Here is a 12516-nt window from a genome sequence, read left to right as displayed (position 1 = left end):
GCCGCGGCCGTGCAAGATCGAATCTCGAAACTCGTTCGCTATGCGACCAATGGCTATGGTTCATTTAAACGCGTTCCCCCTTAATCCCACTATTTCTTCCATTATAATCACACTATGGACAAGACAGCATGCTGAACCATCCCATTTGCGTGAAATGCTCGCATTATATCGTGCAAAGATTATTCCTTCGCATAGAAGGTGTATCAATTGTACGCAGCTCGCGAAGCGTGCGTTTCTCTGCCGTACAACAAACGGAAGAAGGTAAAGTGTAGTTTGGCTTTTAAAAACGACCGAGATGAGGGAAACGACGCCGGTGGCCGATAACGAAACATATCCTTGCGACTATAAGTGGTCATTGGCGTATCCAAGATAAAAGAACATTGTATTAGATTATCGTAAGGTTTTGCATTCGAGGGATTTCAGTAATCCATTCTCTTTCTGTAATCCCATTATCGGCCGTTTTCCTTACACACACATATAACGCGACTGCTTTCGCGTCACCATGATTCGAGGGATGATCTCTCGCACGGAATTGGCCTCGTTGGAAATAGGGACGATCCAACTGGCATATAGTCGCCAGTACTCGTCCGAGACTGTTATGTTTCTTCTCGTTTACGCCAAAACTATCGTAACGCGACCAAACTATACAAAGCGAGCGTAGTTTATAGGATCGTTCCACTGCTGAATGAAGTTCCAGGCTGCGATCGCGTGTAATAAATCGGGCCGGCTACGTCGTCTATTTACGCGTTTCGAGGACGCCCGTTTATTTATCCGTCTCGTCTGGCGGAATAGCATTTTACATAAATCAGTGATTAATTCCGTGGAATCGGTGCTGCGAGTCGCTCCATTGACTGTGCAAATACACGTACAGGGATCATGTACATATGCTATGAACACGTGCGTACGAGACTATCGTCCACGTGGCGACACAGTTCGCTTTCTTTTTCTTTTTCACCATTTCTCTCTCTCCCTCTCTTCCTTCCTCCATCACTCTCTGTCTATCTTTCTCCTTTTCTCGGCCAACAGGCGTTCGCCGGCATAATAATTGTGACACGTATCGAATGCATTCATTTCGCGTAGGTAACGTCTCACTCGACGTCACGACGTTTGCGAGCGCAAACGCCGGAGGGGAGACACTGTTACCACACTTCGCTGTTACCACACTCACGCTTTATTCACTCACACTGGCTATTTATACTCGCATTTATACACGCGTTTGTACGTGTGGAGACACAGCAACGTACTGCGCGATTCGTACACACGTATACACACGGATGCATATTGGAGCCGAGGGACCGACGGCCCTTTTGGAGATCCTCCCTACGGGGTAACCAAAATCGACTCGAATCGAAAGGGAACCAGCCCGAAGCGAGTCGGGAGTGGTGCCAACTTAATGAGGGACCACCTAGCTCTAAGTGTTTGTTTTTCGACGAGATCGGGCCCCGAAGGAAATACGTTGGCGCGATCCACAGAACGGCCGATCCCGTTCACGGCCTTGTATCGCGAGCCCTATTCCCATAACTTCCGCGATTTGGGCGTGAAATTACACGCGGCGGAATCGGCGCGAGAAACGCCGATAGTTCGATAAAGACCCGCCCCTTTCATTCTCGTAGTTCTTCCTTATTTTTTCTCCTTTTTTCTTCCTCGAGATGAATCCGCATGGATATAAAGGTTATCGTTTCTTGGCTATTCGTGGTAACATTGTTACGGGGTTATTTAAGGACAGCGTAGGAAGAAAAGATGAAATTTTCGTTCGAAAGATCAACAAGATCTCGATGGTATCCAGGCACGATACAAAGACATGTATTAATTCGATGGATCTCTCCGATTTTCCGTAATTCGCGGCTATAAATTAATCCTCGCCGTGCATTAACGACGCGCAAATTACACGCGCGCCCAAGATATTTAATCCCGAAGACACGCTGTAATTATCATGGGTCGCGCGACGTCCGACTTTTTTCATAAATGGATCCTCGGCTAACGCGATGTAACGCATTTATAACGGGCTTCGATGGTAGCCCGGGACACCAGCAGCCACGGAATTACCAGCTCCTAATGTCGTGTTTTTTTCAAACAAGCTTCTGCACCACCCGGGGACCTCGCTTCCACCGTTCTTTCATCCGGACCATTCCGAGAGGAAATTAGGCAGGAATCCCTTGCGCTTCGTCAAATTTACCACGCGTTTTTATAAGATCTATCCTTCCTTGCAATCTCCTCTTCCATCCTGTTTATTAATCGATATCTCGCGCCGCTACTTCTTTCTCTTTTATTCGATAGTCTACTTACATATAGAGTCCATTTTACTGTAAGTATACGCTTTACATATTTGCGGTATACTTCCCTTGTACGTTTCATCTTTATATTCGAATGACTTATGATAACGGATTAAGAGAGGCTCCTGCGAGATTTAAACTTACACGTTAATGACAGATTAAGAAAGAATCCTATGCGCTTTAACATTCAATCGTGTTTTATCTCTAACCGCGTTACATTTATCGAGCCAAGTGTTTTACATCATTCTCCATTATCCTCTGCCCCCCCTCTCTCTCTCTGTTAATTACGAATCTGCATACGTACGATGCTCGCGTCCTGCGCAATCATACCGAAGATAACAAATCCTGAAAACCAACCACTTAGATTTCGATATAACGTACAATTACGCGCAATTATTACACGACGTCTTCCGAGCACGGTATTTATTTGCGTAAGTGGTAATGCAGTGTATGCGTAGCTTCCTCCAGGAGTGCATTCATGCGAACCGCGCATTAATACATTCCGCCATACGACATACATATATGTATATCGATTGTACCGTTACGTTTCACTTTAAAAAACGATGGAACATACGATGAAACGAAATATCTTCCACATACGTGGTCGGTGCGTGTGTTGCTCGTACTTCTCCATGATCGACGCGCGACACGGTATTGCTAAACTGCTCCCGCGTAGTTGTACATTTGTACGTTGGAATCCCTTTATCGCATCTCGCTTCGTTATTCTACAATTGGCGGAAATTCTATACACAATATTGAAATTTAAAGTACACGATTCGAACAAGGTAAAGAGACCTCTTTTCTTTCGTCATTACATGTATTAAAGACTAATAGGATCTCGTTATATATAAATCTGATTATTCTGTGAAAAGTTCAAGGCTGAATTAATTTTAAAATATCGAAGCTTTACAGACGCAAATATCCATGTCCTATTTAAAAAGACTGGTGAAACTAAGAAGAAGTAAAAAAAAAAAAAACTTGCGAAAAATGAATCGCCGAGCGCGATATCGGTCATCCAGGGAAAAAATACACCGGTCACGATTTTATTTTATTTGCTACTGACAGGTTCCGCGAGAAAGCTCGACAGAAGCTCCGCCGGTCATGTTGCTCGCTGTTACCGTGTGTCTGTAGGCTATCCTACACGATCACAAGTATCATTCTGGATTTTTGCGCGTGACACGCGTGTGAAAAATGTTTCCGCGCGAAACGTGTCGACGTTCGAACGCGTTTGCCTCCGACACCTATCACGGTAATTGATTAATCGATATTTTTGATTCCGCGAATCTTTGATTCTTCGTCGAGAGATCTACGAGAGATCGATGCGAGATCTGCCGGATGGCGAAGAAACGCGGAGGAACGTGGTAGAGGGAAATAAACGCGAGTCAGAGGCGAAGACGTCGATCCGGTCGTGGCACTTTCATGCAACGGCTGGCCCAAGGACGATTTGTTCCTATTAGCGGGCTCGTGTTAATCGCCACGGCTGTATAAACTCGCCTGCTAATGAGTCGACGTATCATTTTCTCCGCGCAAACAAATTCCGTCGGGACGAGACGATACGCGAGTTCGTATTAATCCCAAGATGCTGAGAAAATTATCGTTCGTCAACTTGATAACGTTTTTATGCGGCAAATCACGCACTTCCGTCATAAAGCTACCCGTTCTCTCTAGGCAAACAATTCGGTGAAGATGACAAACTGTTTTACTGCCGCCATTACAGGCATCTCGAAGACGTTCGTTCCACTGGATCTCAGTTACCGGTTTTGAGATACATCTAATTCTTGGATTTATCTACGTACCGATGCATCGTTGGTAGTATATTTTTAGTAGGATTTTTTTCATCGTCAGCGAGAAATTTTATCTTTTTTAATCTATGAAAGATAATCGTCGTACGTGTGTACGAAGCGTGAAAAGTCTCTCACAGCCGTCTTGATCGATCGGATCGATTAATCGCTGGAAAATTTCTCTATAAAAGGTGGTAATTGCATCTAGCCAGCACGGTACTCTCCGCGGGAACGAGCTCTCGATTACTGACCCCGGTATTTCACCGCGAGATTGCTTCGATTTATCGATCCTCGGCTCCCACTCTCGCTCATGATCAATACGTTTCTTGGGAAGAAAGACTCGCGTCGTTGGCCATTTTGCTCGCCGAAACTTATCGAGCTCGTTCCTTCAAACGAACATATTTTTATTTACCGTGTTCCATGCATCGGTGAAATCCTCCGCGAGACGGAACACGAAATGTCACTTACTTGGAAACATCATGCCACCGTACCTGGCCTCTAGTGCCCCCTTTCTCGGCTTACCCCTGTCTCCCCTCGCGGCTCTTCTCTCGTCGACTGATCAATTCCTGCAGCGTCCCAAGGTGGAACGCGCGAGTCCGGACACCAGTCGGTTGTTACAACCAAACCATTCCAAATAAATAACCAAAACATTCGCATTATGCGCTGTCGATTGCGAAAATCAGCGAGGCGCTCGATAGCTTCGTTGACGTGGACGAAGCGAAAGTCGGGGAAGTCGACCTTTACCGTCTCGTGGAAAACACGTCCCACGTACGAACGAATCGCGAATAGTAACTAGTCGGTCGGCCATTGATTATCGAGGGAATAGGAAAGGGGTGACGTTGACAAAAGGCGGTTTGACGAAGGAAATGTTAACGAGGGTTGCTTCTGTTTCCTAGGATGTCAGAATCCACGTGTGCAGAGCGCTGTTTCACGCTGGAGCTTGTTCACCACTCGAATCAACCCTCTTTGTATCGGTCGGCGTATCGTGCATTTTTATTAAGCCTCGGCCCCGGAATAATCGACGCGAAATTCGAGATCGCCAAAGGCATTTCGTCGCTGCTGTCGTGCACGCGTCTGTCGTCCGTTCATTCTCCCGCTTCTCCTTTCTCTCTTTCCAAGCCAGGCCTTTGACATCCGGTGACCTGTTCCAAGCCATATGCCGAGTTTCAATAATTTTCAATTAGTCTAAAAAGAATCGGCGCTCTACAGGCCGAACGCACGACCGAATTTTAATTCGAGCCTCGTCCGAATCCTTTGCTCTTTTCCACCCTTCGACGTCGCTCTTTGTCGAAGAACTGTACGGTCCAAACGAAGGTTCGGTAGCGGCCGCGAACGAATCAGTTTTGTTACCACAAGACTGTTCCGTCACAAATAGTTCAATGATAGTCTCTTTTTCTATAGACGGAACGTGAACGCGTTATTCGCGGGATAAATTGCATTAGCGTTCACTTTGTCCGCTAATTAGTATCGTCTGACAATGTTGACCGATGTTATTGTTACAAGTAAACAATTACCACGGGGCGAATGCACGGCTTGATGCGATATCGATAGCGAACAAGTCCCATATGACGATACTTGTTATAGTTCGCGAGCAAATAATTATCTATATTATTAAATGAATATCATACATTCAAAAGCAACGTCCTATTGATATAAAACCAACGCAACGTCGTTCTTCGAGTATCGCCGAGATAGTATTCGCGACTTGTTCGTATCGAATATTCTAGTCCAATATCGTGGCTCTGAAGCGTACGAAAAGAGAACGAATATCGAGGTGGATTATATTCGAAGAGTAATCATCGGTGATCAGTCTCGTCGTGCGCCACGAGCAGTTACGAAGTCGCGTCGAAAACGTTCGTGGCGCGACGAGTACGTGCACTCTTTTTCTTGGTTCCGCGAGCTCTTAGAGAATAATCGGCAGTGAATCGGTCTCATCGGGAGTCGTCGGATGTGTACGATAATATCGATACATCTGGGGAATCAGGGTGGTTCGCGTAGACACGCTTCGAGATGCTCAGCGATGTGCACATCGAGTACAAGGGGGAGGCTTTAATAGAGCCAGCCAGCGTACAGGCGTACGCTGTACGATGCTTTCGTTAGACTGGCGTACAGTGCATCGGTGCAGCGCACAATAAACCAATGTGTATTCGAAAGGGCTTAACCAGACGAACTATTCCGCGTAGTTTCTATTAGTAAATCATCCGCGTACTGTGTGGCATAGATAACGACCCCCCGTAGCCAAACTACAATGCCGCCGACGCGGAAACTTAATTAAGTATATAATAATTAAAATCCTCCCCGCCGATGTTGCAGCCAGTGTCGTCGTTCCGTCGACACGAAGCTACGTAGTCGTCCCTGTGTCAACGTTCCACGCCGACTACCTAGTCGTCATTTACGAAACTCGATCACGTTGTTGCTGTTGGTTCGCGATCGATCCCAAGAAATCTATTATACCGGCGATAATTAATCCTTTATCGAGTCTCGAAAGATTTCTCCTCTCCTTTTTTGTAAATCACTCTTAATCGGTTCGATGCAACATTAGTTCTATTCATCTGTCGAAACGCGTCGCCGGTTACCCAGCGAATTTATAACTCGGTAGGAACGCGAAGTCGGCCACGGGAAGAAAGAATGCCGGCCGAGAGACCGACGAGGACCGGGCGAACCGGTGGACGGGGCTGTTTAAAAGCCCGACAACCGCGCGTTCGCTCCTTATCGCGTATACATTGTAAGTACGTACAGCTGATTCTCGTTTTGCATAAAATCGAGGCGACATCGCGGGCCCGGCTCCCGGTTTGGCCTGCACGCGCGCCTGCGTACACGTATACGTACGCATCGCGAAACGCACACGAATCCGCTGCGTTGCACACGAATTTCTTTTACGGCCAGTTACTGAAGACATTAAAGTCCACGAGAGGGAGAGCACAGGAGATTTGGACGGGCGGATGCCGTGGGGTCCTGCGGTCCTGCGCTAACAAGACGATCTTTAAAGGAGGAAAGCGTTTCCCCAATCACCAGTTAACATCTTTGTCTCGTACTCGCACTGTCGGCAACCGCCGCTTCTGAATATATTCATGAGAAACCGACGCCGTTATCGACCGCGAGCCGTCCAAACTTTCGAAAGTCCCGACGCCGTTTTTCGGATCGCGACGCGGTAACGCTCGCGCCGCCAAACTTTCGAAAGCTGCGCTAGATCAGCGTAGCCGCGCCCGTAACTTCGATCGACCAGCTCTCGAACGTCGAGCCACGTCCGTCGCACTTTCATCAAGAACCGATCAAAGTGTTCCCGACGAATCCTAGTTAGAATGACAAAGGTCCAAAGGATATGATCGCGCGATCCTCGACGTTGGCCCGTAATTTCCTCCTATACAGGACGATTCAAATGCAACGATTTGCTTCAAAGGTTAAGCAAGATTGCAAAAGCGGGTGTACGAGAGACAGAAAGAGGAAATATTTAACGCTAAATGCCGGCGACAATTACGAGGGATTCTCACCTGCGGTTACCGATGTCTCATAAATCAACGACAATTTTTTAAACGTTCCTTTGCGTAACTACCGTACGAATACTTACTCCAGACGCTTTATCAGGATTATCTTGTACACGCGCAACCATCGAAGAAGGATTAACGAAATACCGACACTGTTATAGAGGGAGATTACGAAGCTCTCTCTCGACGTATCGGAAGAAAAACAGTCGAGAAATTGTTCGATTAATTAACGCCTTTCTAATTAACGTCGGACGTTCTGAACGATAGACAGTCGTCTAAGGGTTGATCGGAGTTTTATTAATGCGACGGGTTCTCGGACGGAAACACCTCCGGCGGATAAACCCGGACTGATTTATTTTCATCGCGAACTGCCGCCTGCATCGCTTCCGGCGTTATCTTGATTCGATATTGGGCCACCCTACACGGCTAAAAATTTTTTCCATAGCGAAACACACCCTAACGCCAGTGCGTCGCACGTATCCACCGATAATCGAGATCGTTTCGCTCTATCGAAAACGCCCATTTGCCGGGAATAATAAGTTGGTCCGAGTGAGAGGGCGCGCCCCCTTGATGCTGAATTATAATTCGATCGTGTTCCGCGCGAGGATTTTCATCGGTCTCCGAGGAATAATTTTTAGTCGCGCGGTTAAAAGAGCTCGCTGCTGAAACAAGTTTCTCGTGTTATTTTTAATAGACGCATAAAGTTTGAGGAAGATCGCGTAGGGAATAGAAAAAGGGGCGGGGAAAGGGGATGAGAAATACGCGCAAAGTTGGAAGGAATACGTTTCGTCTAGCGCCTGCTAATGAATTTGTCAATAAGGCTATAGATATACGTATTTGTTTATCCCTTTTCAATCGGAGAATCAATATATGAATATTCTTTCTCTTGTCATATGCTAACACGCTTATCTCTAAAACACATAGCGGCATACGATAGCATTCGCATACTTAGCACGAAAAATATTCTGTAAGCAACTATATACAACTACTCGACAGATGTGGGCTTCCGTAGAATTAGAAGAAGGAAACGAATATATAGAAATCGATGGACGAGTGGAGAATTCTCGTATAAGTTTAGTTGATATAGTAGACGCGTACGTTGCAGGCTTAAGATAATTTCAAGGAAGCAAACCTCGATTCGAAGAAAGCGTTCCGAAGGACGATTAAGGCAAGTCAAACATTCTACCATTGGGTTATTGCATCAAATTCGGTTACGCGTCCCCTTAACGTCGCTTATCTCTTCACTGGTAATATTTGTTCAGATACGAGGTTGCGCGGCTACACGACGACAGCTGTCGATAGAGACGACACACTTGGGAAAATAGTGATGCGCGACGGCCACGGGACGGCACCCTATCGTCCCTTTTCCCGCTGTAATCGGCCAACGCCGATGTCTCCGTAACCGAGGGATTTTTCCAACGTTCGGAAACAACAAGGGTATTACCTGATCCGTTACGAACCGAGATTACGACAGATAATCTGGTACAGCTGTAAAACGACGTTATCGGCATTATTCGAGTATTATTCTCACACTACAATTCTCAGACGTGTTTCCTATTTTTGCACGAGTGATCTATCGAAACTCGGAAGCTGATCGTGGATCACGGAAGCTGATCGTGGTATTCGCGATTTCAGAATCGCTGCTGGATTAAAAGTCGAAACGCAACGGTGAGACATACCGTGGAATTTACGAAATTTCAATGTCATTTGGCACACAAATACACGAAAAATATTATCGAACGCGATACGATCGTACGCCACTTAAGCACGTAGGCCTCGCGTCGGACGAAATAAATGAAATTCAGCGGGGGGAAGTTTGGTGGATGGCTAAGTGACGCTCGTTTTCGATATCTTTTAAGAGTACAAAGATATTTTCCTATCTCTCGGAGGTATTCTTATCCGTTTCTTCGACCGGTGCGACGCGACGTTCCCACTGCTTCACGATCGGCTCACACTCGTGACAGCGCTGTCCCTCACAAATGGACGATAAAGTTTTATCAGTCTTGTTGTCAGTTCCAAAATGTAGGCTGCTATTCCTCGCGCTCGCACACAAACTCGCGCGACTGCAAGTCTGCCACTAACGCGTCGTCGGTTTGCTGCATTATCTGTCTAGACGTTTCTTCTCACACTCTACATCCATGCATTCTTCGAGCGTTATACGAACGTAGCTCGTTTAGCCTCTCCTCTTCTTTTCCCTCCGTTCTCTTCCTTCAAAGGGAAAACATTACGCGACCACGCTTCTACTCGCCATTCCTATATAACAAGCTACACGTTCTATTTATTAAAGCAATATTCGACTATCGGCACGTAAGCAACCAAACCGTGCACGTTCACTGGGTAGACGGCAGAAAGGTGAATACACGTGTATAGACCGGCGTTTCACAGTACCGTTAATTTCGCCAGAATTTTACAGTTGAAATTTTAAGGGATGCTCGTCGCTTGCATTAATATTAAGTTCAGAAACGTAAAAAATTGAATTGCTAATGTTGTCGACGTATTCCCAAGCAGAATGATATACGAGAGAGCTCTAATTTGATTCAACCCGCCTGTAAATATATATATGCGGCTCCTCCCTTCCGTCCTGCAGTGTTCTACGATTAACAATGCGCACGTGGTAAACGAAGGCGAGCCCGCAACAAAATATCGTAGGAATTATTAAATGGAATACGTGGACCGAAATCCTGATCTTGGAAACGTAATATTACCCTGTTTTTTGATCCTGTCAGCTGTTCGCTTGTAATTATCGTCGTTGGTAACCTGGTTTTATTTAAAAAGTGCGCGTTGGTGGAATTATCCACGGTGGAGCTCCGTTTATTGGGACGAGAATTTAACGCGTCTGTTTTTTAAACTGTTATCGTGTGAACGAAAAATAACAAGCTGCGAGGAAACTTGGCGTATTTTAGTTATGTAAACTGTCTTGCCACTGGACGAATACTGAAACATTTTATTATATTTAATTCGCGACAGATGAATTCCACGAAATCAACATCGATTCACGTCTCATGCTATTTCTCGTGTTTCACAATACTCGCTGATTCTAAACCTTCGCGTCCTTTCAAAAAACAAGCTACATAATCAACTTTTGTACGCTACGAATAGAATACCTAGCGCTGGTGACCTACGTGCAACTCTTTCCTATTCGGTTTCGTAACTACGAAAGCAACCCTATGTACGATACCAAGAAACCAATTACGACTCCAGCGTTATTGTTGAAAACGAGGGGGCTCGGATTACTCACGATGAAGGAAGAACCTCTTTGTCGCAAGCGGAACGTCACAGTCGTCGCCGAAGTAGTCAGAAGAGGGTTGCTGTTATATCGGCGTGTCCGGTTTTATGGGATCAGGCATTCAACGCAGGTATGACGGACGCGTAAACGACAGGTTTCCGGTCTCCACGATCTGGACACACGCGAAACCAACTGGAAAGACGTGAGAGAAAAACGAGGTAGGCGTGCCGGTGGATTCGGTTGGATGTATCGTACAGGCACACATATGTAACGTACGTGTCTTCACCGATACGAGATCGTTTCAACGTGACGAGTAATTAAAATTTAGAATCACTATCGTTTGCCAATGTTCGCCCATATCACGTTCCAAGAATCGTATTAATTACGTCTTCCTCATTCGTATGTGAAAGTGAGATTTCACGTGGATGACAAATGATCGAGAACCGAGCGAATGTCGTTGCGAGAGTATCGTTAGTCAGCGACGAGTGATTCACGGTATTCGCTCAGATATGATATCACGTGGATACGATGCGTGTTGCGTATATATATATATAACTTCCGTAAAATTCCAATCTCGCGATCGAGGAAGAGGGTTTTAACGGTTGTTATCGTTGTCATTTTACTATTTCATTTTGTACGTATCGAACAAAACTCTGTCTGAGATCCACGAATCCTACAAATTATTGGTTTCTCTGGCTTCTTTAATTCAAGCCGCCGGTAGGAAAGGCCCGCAAGCGACAGAATTTCGCTGGAGAACGTTTCTCGGATAAAAATCTAATCGGGGGCATCTCCGAGGTGACGGACAAAGACGAGTTTCACGCTTTTCGCGATCACGTCGCGTTGCATCGGCAGATGCAGATACCGGCTGGCCGTACGTACTGCTGGACATATCGAGCCGAGGCACAAGGGAAGAATAAGGTAGGCGTGTCGTGGCGGCGTTAGAGGTGCGTTACACTGTGCGTGCGCGCGACAAAGAGAGGATACGTTGGTATATAAGCCGGCTTATTACGCGATGCCGGAGGCTACAAACACGCCGAATAATGGCCGTGGCTTTGCAATAGGGCGCGAGACGATCGAAGAACGGGAGGGGTAGTATCGTATTAAATTATAATAATTCCAGTGCGAAATTATTAGAACGACTGCCGAAGGGGAGAAAAGGAAGGAGAGCGAGAAAACTGAGAAAGAAACGATCCACAGCGACCGTAAGCATAAAGGGCTATACGCCGCGTCTTTCCATTGCCGGGTACGCGCGGTGCGGTTACACATTTTCTACGCGCGACCATCTATATCTATACAATCCACACAATGTTCGCCTTTATCCGGTTACGCGACACGCCCGGCCCTGCGTACACGGCTCCCGCCAGGGGGTACATCCGCGACATTTGTTAACAAATATTTTACCCCGTAATACGATATACAATCTGGCCCGTAATTACGTCGTTCGATGCTTGGATAATAACGAGGAATGCGGGGACGTTGCACGTGGAAAGTGGAGCAAGAGCTGTCACTGGAGCACCGTGGAAAATATAGCTATTTGAAAAAAGAAAAGAAAGGAAAGATGGCAATTTACTGTTGCAATTACGAGCGTTGAAATCGTGGTCGAAGCATTCGTTCCCATTTCAAGAGAATATAGCCGAGTATAAATTATAAAATTTGTGAACAGTCCGTTGCATCCAGTTCAAGCAACGCAACTATGGTAATTTGAAGAAATTCTTCTCAAGGGAATGAATAATTCCTCCTACCTTCCTTGT

The 12516-nt window shown here is 46.0% G+C and overlaps 1 protein-coding gene across 1 annotated transcript in view; it reads right to left on the bottom strand.

Annotated features, from left to right (window-relative positions):
• LOC117157963 (latrophilin Cirl) overlaps positions 1-12516 on the bottom strand; it is a 364233-nt gene that overhangs the window by 292298 nt on the left and 59419 nt on the right. The gene's annotated exons all lie outside the window — the stretch shown is intronic.

The sequence above is a fragment of the Bombus vancouverensis genome, chromosome 7 (genome assembly GCF_051014615.1).
Source record: "Bombus vancouverensis nearcticus chromosome 7, iyBomVanc1_principal, whole genome shotgun sequence".
NCBI lineage: Eukaryota > Metazoa > Arthropoda > Insecta > Hymenoptera > Apidae > Bombus > Bombus vancouverensis.
This window is presented reverse-complemented; position numbering and strand designations above follow the sequence as displayed.